The sequence below is a fragment of the Dipodomys merriami genome, unplaced genomic scaffold, assembly GCF_024711535.1.
Source record: "Dipodomys merriami isolate MVZ:Mamm:240054 unplaced genomic scaffold, mDipMer1.0.p SCAF_9, whole genome shotgun sequence".
Taxonomy (NCBI): domain Eukaryota; kingdom Metazoa; phylum Chordata; class Mammalia; order Rodentia; family Heteromyidae; genus Dipodomys; species Dipodomys merriami.
This window is the reverse complement of record NW_027206512.1, coordinates 24,090,972-24,103,088: the sequence shown is the minus strand read 5'-3', so window position 1 is coordinate 24,103,088 and position 12,117 is coordinate 24,090,972. Positions and strand designations below refer to the sequence as shown.

Sequence of the window (12,117 nt, the reverse complement as noted above, 5' to 3'; positions counted from 1 at the left end):
AATTTAAATTTAAGTTATGAAAAAGCAACCTGTGCTCATAATTAACCTTCCAAAAAAAAAGTACAAGCAGTTCAGTGAAAAGTCTTCCTCCTTATACTTGTTTCCAGATCATCTGGTTTCTCCCTGCAGGCAAATAGTGCTTTTGTTTGCTTATATTTCCTTCATAGGATTATTTTATGCATATGCAAATAAATATACAAATACAGTCTAAAAGTTATCATGTGAGAAGAATAGTATCTGAAAGAGTTGGTATTGCCTGAAATCAGTCTTCAAAATATTAGTCTTGTTAAATAATTCTCTCTCTCTTTTTAATTTTTGGTGACATTGGGCTCGGAGCTTACTTAAGACTTCATGCTTACTAAGCAAGTGCTCTACCATGTAAGTCACACAATAGGGCTTTTTGCTTTAGATATGTATTTTTCCTAGGATATCATATTTTTATTCAAGGCTGGACTCTGATTGTGATCCTTCTATGTCTGTACCTCCTAGGAGCTGGGATGGCAGGCACATGCTACCACATCTGATTTGTTGGTTGAGAAAGAGTCTCCTTAACTTTTTGCCTGAACTGAAATTGAGATCCTCTTAATCTCTACCTTCCCAGTAGTTGGATTTATAAGCATACAACATAAGGATGACATCCAGCATAAGTGTCTCTATTTTTAATGTTCTAAAACATTATAAACAGTACACACAATCAATCATTTTTATAAGTAATTAGATCCTACGATGTGTAAAGCACTGTCCTGTCAAGTTGCCTTGAAACATTTCTACCTTTATGTATCTTGTCATTCAGGTCCGTGTGCAACATCACTTTAGAGAATATTTTCCTAGCATCCACTTGGTCCTATCTGCTCGATCAAGTCATTGGGTTTTGTTTCATCTACATCAAGGGAGGCCCTATAACTTTTTACTAATGAAGAGAGGTCATTGTTACAGAGGGACAAAAGAGCTGGCCTTGAGTGGGACTAGGAAGAACTCCTGGTAGAAAGTAACTCGAGAAGAACTCTTGGTACAAAGTAAATAGGCTCCTAACAAATATTTATGGATTGTGTGGATGTCCCAATCATGTTCCACATTCTGTGGGGGGAACTCGACTGCCTTTCTTTGGTAGGAAATTGAAAAGCCATAAGGGAAACATTTCTCAGAATGTTCTCAAATAGGTGGAGGGGGAAGGGGACACGAAGGGTCAGTGTTAATGGTAAGACTTCCAGCTTGTACAGGTTTCCACAAGAACTCCAGCCTGGCAGATGAGAACTTTCAGTGTGGACTGTTTGCGCCTTGTAAGATGAGCCAGGTGCTGTGGTGTCTGGGTGAGGCACCGTCTGGCGAGCTGCCTGGTGGTTGTAAACAGTCAGGGTCCACTTTGATCTGGTGGTGGTGGGTCAGTGGCCGGAAACCTTCCTGACACTGGGGTACTACTGGGGTCACATGACTCAGTCCTCAGGGGAGGAGGAGGAGCAGCCTGCCACCTGGCTTGTTCATCTTCCCAGGAGGAGGTGGGAGGCCAGTGGGTTACAAAGGAACAAGCACCTGTCTGTGTCTGAGAGTGGCTGGTGTAACACACACACACACACACACACACACACACACACACCCTTCCTCCCTCACAGATCACCAGACTCTGTTCTGACAGAGAAAGAAGTCTGACATACCTCCCTCCTATCTTATCTAAAAGCAGACAGTTTTTAAAATCAGGGACATACATTGCAGTATCTTAGTAGGTTGTTGGAACTTTCCCCTTTCCACACAGAGAGGCAGCTGTCCCATGTTATGCTGCTTCATGGGAGAATTCCTGTAGGAGGAAACACTGGCCTAAGGGCACTAAGCAGAGCATTCAATGATAAATGTGTCAATAACATTTCTGAAAGATCTGCATGTTTCTCTATCCCTATATCATTTGACTCTTATTGGAGAAGATGATTCTGGTACCAACTAGTGAATCTGTGAATAATTTAAGCCCTTGGTTTTACTGCTAAGGGGTACCTAAGGCCTACAAAGGTTGACAATCTTGCTTTTCTTGACAGAGTCAGGGCTCCTGCTTTTAGAAGTCAGAGTCTCTTCTCATATTTGAGACTAGGACTGTGTTGTAAAAATGACAGTTGGACATGGCTGAGTGCTCAGTTGTTAAAACTGTGAAACAACTTATGACACATGTTTAGCCAAATACAATGATTTTCCCCAGGTCAGGCCAGCCTGACAGCTTGCAAAATTGTTCACCTTCCTTCTTGCCGCATAAAAGCAGCAAAAGCTGTCTTTAAACCTGGGGTTTGTAGAAGGGAATGTAGCTGATACATCTAGGTTAGTTGACTTGATTCAGGAATTTGTCAGCCTGAATGGGAACTTTCCTGAGTAAAAGAAAAAATAAGGCACCTATCTGTCTGTCTATCTATCTAGTTATCTATAGATCTATTGATCAATTTTTTTTAGTTCTATCAATCTATTTTAAGTTTCCAAACTGAATTGACTAAATGTATAGAATGGCAACTTTAACAGCCATTCTGTTGCAATGTTACTTAATAGCAAAACAAATACAAGTCCAAACAAATATTCACACAAAGAAAACCTCCACTCTGTAGCAAAATACTTGTCAAACTTTCACCAGTGAGTCATACAAAAGCACTTGAAATTGAGAAACATTTTAATCATTCTTTGAGGTCTATAGATAGCAGAAGGATATACTATCTTCCTTGTTAAGTACCAGTACATGATATGTGTGAATGTAGAATTACTTTATAACTTCAGAATTCACCTTTTCCCACTAATTAAACAAAACACAGAGCAAACCACAAATGTAATAGCTGGATTTTGCTATATGGTGCAATATGTAGTGATGAAATTTAACACTGTTTTTTTGGGGGGGGGCAGGGCTAGGGATTGAATTGAACCCAGGTCTTCATACATACTAGGCAAATGCTCAATCACTGGGCAATCCTCTGCCCTTGAGGAAACTTAAATACTGAAGTCTTTAGGAGCTATTAAAAAATCACACAAAGATTGAGAAAATAGCAATCTTATCTGCAGGTCAGACCTATACCCTACTTTGGCATTTTTTCTTTTTAAATATATTAATATATATTTTTATTGCAAAGATAACTGTACAGAGGGTTTACAGTTACATGAGTAAGGTAATGAGTACATTTCCTATTGAGCACTGTTACCCTCTCCTTTGTTTTTCCCTACTATCCCTTCCCTCCCCCCCAAAGTTGTAAAGTTCATTTCAACATAGTGTCTTATACATCTCATTGCTACAGTGGGTCAACCTGTATCCTTATTGGGTTATACAATGGGGGAAGAACACACAAAGGAAACAAAAGAAATAGTACAATAAGTATATTACAAACAATAGCAACAAAGATAAAACTTCTTGTGTTCCTATCTTGGGGTTCAACAACTCATCAAAAAAAAACATACACCATGATCAGACAGGATTCATTTCAGGGATGCAGAGCTGGTCCAATATACATAAATCAATTAATATAATTCATCACATCAACAAGAGCAAGGTTAAGAACCACATGATTATCTCAATAGATGCAAAAAAAGCATTCGACAAGATTCAACACCCCTTTATGATGAAAGCTCTGGAAAAACTAGGAATCCATGGAACATTCCTCAAAATAATAAAGGCTGTGTTAACAAACCTATAGCCAGCATTATACTTAATGGTGAAAAGCTATAGCCATTTCCTCTAAATTCCAGAATGTCCATTCTCTCCACTTCTCTTCAATTTAGTATTAGAATGCCTAGCTAGAGCAATAAAACAAGATGCAAACATAAAGGGGATCCAAATAGGGAAAGATGGAGCAAAACTCCCCCTCTTTGCAGATGACATGATCTTGTATTTAAAATATCCCATGGACTCCACTCCCAAGTTACTTGAGCTGATCCAAAACTTTGACAAAGTAGCAGGGTATAAAATTAACCCTCAAAAACAATGGCTTTTCTGTATGCCAACAGTGAGAAGAGTGCAGCTGAAATCAAGAAAGCAACTCCTTTTGTAATAGCCCACAAAAAATAAAATACTTAGGAGTTAACTAAAGAAGTGAAAGACCTGTATAATGGCATTTGTATGTAAGAGGAGAAATGTCTGGGCTACCTATTCCAAAATGTTCATGTGTTGCTTAGCCAAGTCTTCAAGCGACGTCCTTCCTTGATGCCACTAGATGGCGCTTGTCATTGAAACAAAGGTTCTTCCAAGTTCTGTTTTCCTTAGGACCTTGGGTGATGGGAAAGAAACTTGATTAATAAGCTAAATAATGGGTAGGTGCCCAGGAGGTCTTTAAGCACAGAGTTATTGATTAAAAGCAAATTAACTGTTATCAGTAAAGATTACTTGTACTGTTTGTTTAATTCCATCATTTTCTGTTCATTCTTTTTGTCACTGAACTGTGGGAACCCAAGACAGAATAGAACAAATAACTCTTTCTTAGGGCTTAGGAGAATCAAGGGACATGAGGTAAGACCTTGGGCAGCTAAAAAAAAAAATATCTCAGGATTCATTGTTCTCATCCGGAAAAGAACCAGCAAAGGTGACCACATGCAGTGTTAACAAGAAAAAGTTAATTAATTACCTTTCAAAGGAAAAACCCATCTATCTCAATTACTGGACAATAATCAATAGGAAAGGGAATGCTCTTTTAATTGTGGGATAGCAAACATTGAGTACTGAGAATGATGGTAGAGGTTGCTGGCTAGTTGCCAAAGGCAACTCTTTTTCTCATTAATTTAAGACATGGACCAAACCCCACACCATGTTAATCTTATTTTCTTCCTGCCTTCCTCCCTGCTCACCAACTTTATTTCTTTTCAGGATGAAATTTTGTCTATCTCAATGGTTAAAAAAAAAAAGTCTCTAAGGACAGCCTATTTAGTGTCAGCGAAAGACATTTTGACATATTTTTGCATCAGAATGCACGGAAAATCTGTTCTTGGACTTCTCTTTTTCTCAAATGTCCACCAAAGCTGACTATTCAAGGCTGGTTCATGATTATAATGAGAAATTGCCAGCTATGTTGAAATACATAATCCACAGCATGAAAAACTGCTGATCAGTAGTAGCAAATTCTTGATTCAAAAGTGGCTTCTCTTTGCCCGTGAGCTGCCTCTGAGGTCATTGATTCTTGCTAACTGTATGTCCAGGGAGTGACAGTTAACTTAAACATTAGAAACAAAACATAGTTATTTAGGGAAAAGCTGTGAAGCTCAGCATTTGCTTTATCTTCGCTTTTGAATTTCCCATGATACTGTGTTGGGTGATGTAGAATTTGTGAACATGTGTGTGTGTGTGTGTGTGTGTGTGTGTGAGAGAGAGAGAGAGAGAGAGAGAGAGAGAGACAGACAGACAGAGAGACAGAGAGACAGAGAGAGAGAGAGAGCCATAAGTGACAACTAATGTTTAAAAGTCATTTAGAACATTTTAAATTTCAAACAGTCCATTTGAGGTGGTTCTTGGGGCTGAGCATTAAGCATTTTACACATACAAGCCTTTTGAGGGGGAAAAATGTGTTCTATATTTGCTTCCCAAGGAAAGGTGTGTACCATGGACTTCCCCAGCCCCCCTCCCTCCACGACCACCCCCCCCCTGTTAAATACTTAAAAAAAGTACCTGTCTTCAAATTTATTCCCCCTCAACACTCCCCTTTCTATTGTGTTAGAACTACAGCTGTTTATGGAAGAAAGTTTCAGAACCAGAAGCACCCGAGTCAGTATCTATAGGCTTTCTGTGTTTGGGTGGCTATTGTTGAAAATGCAATTTGATCATGAGTTTCACATGCACTTATTTCACACGCCTTAGTAGGAAATGCATACAGTAAACACTTGCATCTTAAACTTGTGTGGCTCAAATCCATTAAGTGGCTACTCTATAGCAGTTTTCGGAATGAGATGGTGTCTATGCTGACAGGCGGCTCATATCTTAATGGCTTACTTAACTGATTTATAAGAGTGCTGGGTCACTGATGTATTATTATTTGTTTGGCCAAGCGTCCTTCAATCTAATTAGTCTTATGTACAGAGTAAATACCGATGATCACGCTGCACGTTCAAGAAATCCCCTTGGCTGGCGCATCCTCCAGCTCCCGCGGAAGCCAGCAGCTCCCAGTGACAGAAAGAAAAGGAGGACCGCGATCTCCCCATCCTTGGCCCCACGTGAACACCGACTTCACAGCCTGACACCCCTCAAGTTTCAGAAAGTAGAGTCAGGAAGGACCAGGGGCTGGGACACACGCGCCAACTTCGGGCTCGTGCCCGGCAGGGAGCTCTCTGGCGCGAGGGCAGCGCGGGGTTGCGGCTCGAGAGCCAGGTGGAGGGGCGGGCGCGGGGCGGGCGCGGCGCGGCGGGGAGCCCGAGCCCCGGGGCGGAGGCGGCGCGGCCCGAGGCCCCTCCCCGCCGCGGCGGATGCCCGGGCTGACGCCGCGCGCGGCGGCGGCGGCGGCGGCGGGGAGCGGTGGGGGCCGGCGGGCCGGGCGCGAGCGAGCGAGCGAGGGCAGGGCAGGGGGCCGGCCGAGGCCACTCGCGGCTTTAAATATGGATCGCGGGCTGGCGCTGGTGGCACAAGATCCGCCTTCCCGGATCTCCCGTGCGCCGGCTGGCTGCCGAGGGGCGCCCGGACGGCTCGGCGGCTGCAGTGCTAGTTCCCCGCAGTAGCCTCGGAGGATTTTCTCCCCTTCCCTCCCCACCGAAGTATGCGGGAGCCCCGGCGGCGGGCCGAGTAGAGAGCGAGCCCCCCGCGCGCGCGGACACTCCCTCGGCGCGCCCCCCTCGCTCCCCTCCCTCGCGGGCCGCTCGGGCTCCGGGCGGTGCTGGTTCGGGAGACCCTCCCGCTCCGGCGCCCGCGTCCCCCCCGCCGCGCTCCCCGCGCCCCCCGCGCGCGCCGGGCCTCCCGCCCCCGGCCCCCGCCCGGAGCGCGCGCCCACCCCGCCGGCAAACTTGGGACGACTTGGGAGCCGGCGGCTCGCGCCCCGCTCGCTCTGCGCCTCGCGCCGCCAACTTCTCCAGGCTCGGCGCCGCCGCGCTCCGAGGCTCCCGGCCTCCGGGGACCCCCCCACCCCCACGGCCCAGCCCGCCTCCGGGGACCCCCGCCTCCGAGCCCGGCGACGCGCCCGGGCAGCGCTTGGGTGGCGGCAGCGGCCGCGGTGGCAGCGAAAGCAGCGGCGGCGGCGGCGGCGGCAGTGGCCGCTGCAGCCCCACACTCGGCCGCCAAGCTGGAGGAGCGACGGAAGCCGGACCCCAGGAGGTGAGCGTCCGGCCTGGGCGAGGGGTCCAGCCCGGGGGCGGGGGGTCGGTCCCGGAGGGCGCGCTCGGGGCCGGGAGGAGCGAGGTCACTGGCGGGCTGGGTGGGCATCCATCCCCTGCACTGGGCGGCCCGCGACGTGCGCAGGCTGCTTCCGCGGAAAAGTACTCCCCCCTTCCGTATCCCCTTGACATTTAGAGAGAGAGTTTTTTTGGGGGGGGGAAGTAAGAGGGGGATCCCGTGTCCTCCTCGATCGCATAGTTCCCGGCGCGTAGCCCCGTGTTGGGGGCCGGGGTCCGCGGCGGGCTGGGCGCGGTGACACGTGCGAGCCTGGGTGGTCGCCGTGTGGCAGCACCTGCTGGGGGGGGGGGGCGGACATCATCTGGCCTGAGGACGGGCTAGGGAGACTCGTGGCCCTCGAGGCCCGCTCCGGGATCGAGCCTTCACATCCCTGCCTGGCACGCCGAGGCGGGGTGAGTCAGGCAGATTCTCTGGAAGTAGCGCGCGCGCACACCACACACACACACACACACACACACACACACACACACACACACACACACACACACACACACACACACACACTTGTGATGGATCTGCAAGGGGGAGACAGAGGTTAAACTGGATTGCTCTTGGCCAGCGACAAGTGGAGCTCTTCCCCAGGTACTGGGCAGCAGGCGCGTGTTGGCAAGGACAGGTGATTTCCTCCTTTATTTTAAGTTGATTTCACTCAGCCGGTGCCAGTGTGCTCATAACAGTAAAGAAAGGCAGGAGTGATCAGCAAACACCACCAAGGAAAAAGTTCTTTAAGAACTAAAGGGGAAAAAAAACAAACACAAAACACTCCACAAAACTCAACTTGGGCAAGTGGGAGAAGGAAGCAGTTCTACTTCAGTTTCTAGCATTGTGGCGCTTTTTTTTTTTTTTTAAATTTAGTTCTTTGTAGCACTTGTGTCTTTTTCCACCCTGTAATTCTTCCCAAGACCCTACCTTGTCAGTGTGATTTCCTGTAGCAAGCTCTCCTTAGGCTTGACACTGAAGAGCAATGGCCCTTCCCACTTCTCGCATTCCACGTTCCTACAGGAGAAAGTTGCTTCTAATGAAAATCCTGGACTCCAGGCTGTGCCTCAAATCCTGCAACGATTCTTTGCTAAGACACACTGCATTGCCCTGAATTTCCTTATTTCCTATATACCTCCTCTCCTCCCCCCACCCCCGTCCCCGTTGGTGGCTAGGGCTTAGAGTTGGAATGGTACATGATTTATGGGAGTATACATTGCTCATACAGGTTTATTTTTCCTGGTCTAGATTGTTCCATGCAGTACGAACAGTATTCAGAGGTTTCTTATAGCCAATGTCATATCTTTTGAAAATGTTTCTAAGAACGCTCCCCTTGAGTCTATCCCATTAGCATTTAGATACTTTTCATGGTGGTGATTGTACTTAGATCCGGGTTATTAGCGTAACTTCACTCAAAGGAAGTGTGCCTAGGTATTTTTCTATAACTTTCATAATTGAAAAAAAAAACCTTTTACTTTCATTTTAAAGTTAAAAGTAGGTAGGATACTGGACTTTATATTAAATCTTGAGATGGGATTGGTCCCAGAGTGTTTAGGTGCAATGACGACATTAACACTCTCCCAACCTTCCCCCCCCCCCCCCCAGGAAAGTAGTTACAAACAGGCAAGTAGTGCTCTGTATTCTCTAGCACTTGCCCTCTTCAGAAGGGAGGCTGGGAAGGTATGATGGGATGGCTTGATGGCTTTAAGCAAGTTTGAGAATGTCTCAACAGCTTGTATTTGGATATTTTTCAAATGGAAATCTGTTGGTGTCACTGGCTGTCCTGAGGGTTATTCCTGGAGACTTACACATGTAGGTAAGGCACTTCACTTTGTTTATAGGGATGCATTTCTTTTATTTGTCCCCATAAAGGAACTAAAAATGTTTCCATGCTAGTGCCATCTTTTCATTCTTTTACGTTACATTTTGGATTTACAGAAATAGTGTGTGAATCCAGGCAACTGTAGTTAGAGGAAAAAAAGTGTTAGAAATCAGTCAACCTTTGGGACAACTGCCAGCAAAGCCTGGTGGTAATCTCATTTTTCACTAAGCTCTGGCAAGTACAATTTTGAGGTTCTAATCTCTTGTTCTGATAACATGCAAGATAGTCTGGCCCTAACTCACATCTTAAAGGAAAACAACACTTAAGCAAAGGAAATCCTTGTTACCTGGTGACTCAGGGAGATCATCAGGTTTCTCTCCTTACCTCTGAGGGTGCTGTGGTTCCCCGAGGACAGAGGATGGAGGATGGGTCCATGAGGTTCACTATTGTTAGAGGAGCTCAGTGCTAGCTACTCAAGGTGGGTGAGACACATCACAGATAGCTCAGCCTGCTTCTTGGTGTTTCTTTTTAAACACTAGGATTAAAAGCTATGACCGGAGAGGGTAGAACATGACACTAGAATTGGAAAGAAATGAATAGAGGAAAATCTAACAAAATTCCTAAATAGCTTGCTTTTGACTCCAAAGTATAAGGAGTCCGGGTATGTCATTGATGGGACAAAAGAAGCTTCCAACAGAACACATCTGTTAGTTGGTGCTGTTTCCCATGATAATTTATGATTGGTGAAATGTATGGATTTTTAGTGAGTCAATTAACAAAATGGATAGTTAAAGAGCATCCCGGAAATTAGTAGATATTACTACTTTCCTTTTTCTTCTGTCAGTTGTGGGGCTTGAACTCTGGGCCTCGGTGCTGTTCCTCAGTTCTTCAGCTCAAGGTGAGTGCTCTACCACTTGAGCCACAGCACTACTTCTGGTTTTCTGAGTCATTTATTGGAGATAAGAGTCTCACGAACTTTCCTGCCCAGGCTGGCTTTGAATCGTGATCCTCGGATCTCAGCCTCCTGAGTAGCTAGGATTATAGGCATGAGCCACTGCCATCCAGCAAAAGAAACATTATTTTCCTACCTGAGTTCAAAAGTAGTATGGTAGCCAGGCACCAGTGGCTCACTGCTGTAATCCCAGCTACTCAGGAGGCTGAGATCTGAGGATCTCTGTTCAAAGCCAGCCTGGGCAGGAAAGTTCATGAGACTCATCCCCAATTAACCACCAGAAAACTGGAAGTGGCGCTGTGGCTGAGTGGAATCACCACTAAGGATGCTCTAAGCAAGATACACTGTCATCTTCTTCCGTATCTTCTGCTGCTACCCAAATAGCATTCACCCTTGGCATGGCAGTCATTTAATGAACACCTGTCACTACCTGTCAGCGCCTTGAGCTGAAGAGCTGAGGGACAGTGCTCAGACCTGACCCAGAGTTCAAGAAGCACCATGATGACAAAAAGAAAGAAAAGGAAAAAGAAAAAAAGAAGAAAAAAAGAAGAAAAAAGAATAATGTTTCTTTCCTATAAGTTAGAGGTAAATTGTTTACAGTACATCTTGCTGATCTTCCAGTATTTAAACTACTGATACATTTGGTCATATAACATGCTACTATCTTGGCATGAAGATATTTTATATCCTCATTAGTACATGATTTTAACTTTTTTTGTCGGTCATGGGGCTTGAACTCTGGTCTTGGGTGCTGTCCCTGGGCTCTTCAGCTCAAGGTGAGTGCTCTCCGCTTGAGCCACAGCTCCACTTCCTAGTACATGATTTTAGTTATTTTTTTCAATAGTGAAAGTGGATTCTCTTGAACTCAGGTCTTCTAATTTGCATTTACACCCATATGCACAAATTGGGAGAGGTGGCTGATTTTATTTCAGCCACATTTAATATTGTCACAGTGATTTTGAGGCAGTGGCTCTTATTATATTTTTCTGGTCTCAGCAGTGCAATGGTATTTCAAACAATGCATCAAAGGATAACCAAGTATGAATGACGATGGCTTAACTTACCTGTTGTGTTCAAGAAGTGAGAAAATTTCTTTCCAATCTTATTCGTCGTAGCATGCATGATTTTATTCCTTCATTGTAATGTCTCACTTGCTTCTGAGTTAAGTTCTATATGCATAAAAGATGGTAGTAGGAATAGTAATAGTGAAGCCATGTTCATCTGTGCTGGTGTGCAAAAGGGACAAAACATCATTTTCTTCCCTGGGAATCAATTATTGAGAAGCTTAGTAATGTAATGCATTGAGTACTTTGCTTATTTTTCTTCTTTCCTTTTTTTTTCTTTTTTTCCCCCTTCCCCCCTTCAGTTCTTCCTCCTCCTCCCCCTCCTCCTCCCCGCTCACCTCCTCCTCCTCCTCCCTCTCCTCCTCCTCCTCCTCCTCCTCCTCCTCCTCCTTCTCCTCCTTCTCCTTCTCCTCCTCTTCCTCCTCCTCCCTCCCCCCCCCTCACCTGGGGCTTGCACTTAGGGCCTGGGCACTGTCCCTGAAGTTCTTTTGCTCAAGGCTAGCACTCTGCCTCTTGAACCAAAGCACCACTTCCAGCTTTTTCTGTATATGTGGTACTCTTGAACTTAGTGGAAAGGCAGTGGGGATGCACTGCCATCTTTTGAGTAGCGACAGGTATTCATTAAATGACTGCCATGCCAAGGGTGAATGCTATTTGGATCGCAGCAGAAGATACAGAAGCAGGTGGCAGTGTATCTTGCTTAGAGCGTCCTCAGTGGTGATTCCACTCAGCAGCGGCCTCCACTTGCGTTGACATTATTTCACATCTGCAACAACAGATTTTTCAGTTGGTCTGTTTCATTATTTTTTTCTTAAGAGTTTATTTTAATGTTTGTATAGACCTGGGACAGAAATACATGATATGAAATTAGAATGTTAAAGAAAATAAATAATAATAAATAATTAATAATAATCACTAATTGGCATTTTGGGGTTTTTGATTTTTAACTTTGTGGATAAATGTGAGGCAATAAAGATCTCTACTTAGT

General features: G+C 45.3%; 1 protein-coding gene across 1 annotated transcript in view; it reads left to right on the top strand.

The window, feature by feature from the left end:
• Window positions 1–7,055: 7,055 nt before the first annotated feature.
• Slc4a4 (solute carrier family 4 member 4) overlaps window positions 7,056–12,117 on the top strand; it is a 366,043-nt gene continuing 360,981 nt past the window's right edge. Inside the window, exon 1 of the mRNA XM_070012959.1 lies at window positions 7,056–7,234. The gene's annotated coding sequence lies outside the window, so the exon portion shown is untranslated. The remainder of the gene's footprint in view (window positions 7,235–12,117) is intronic.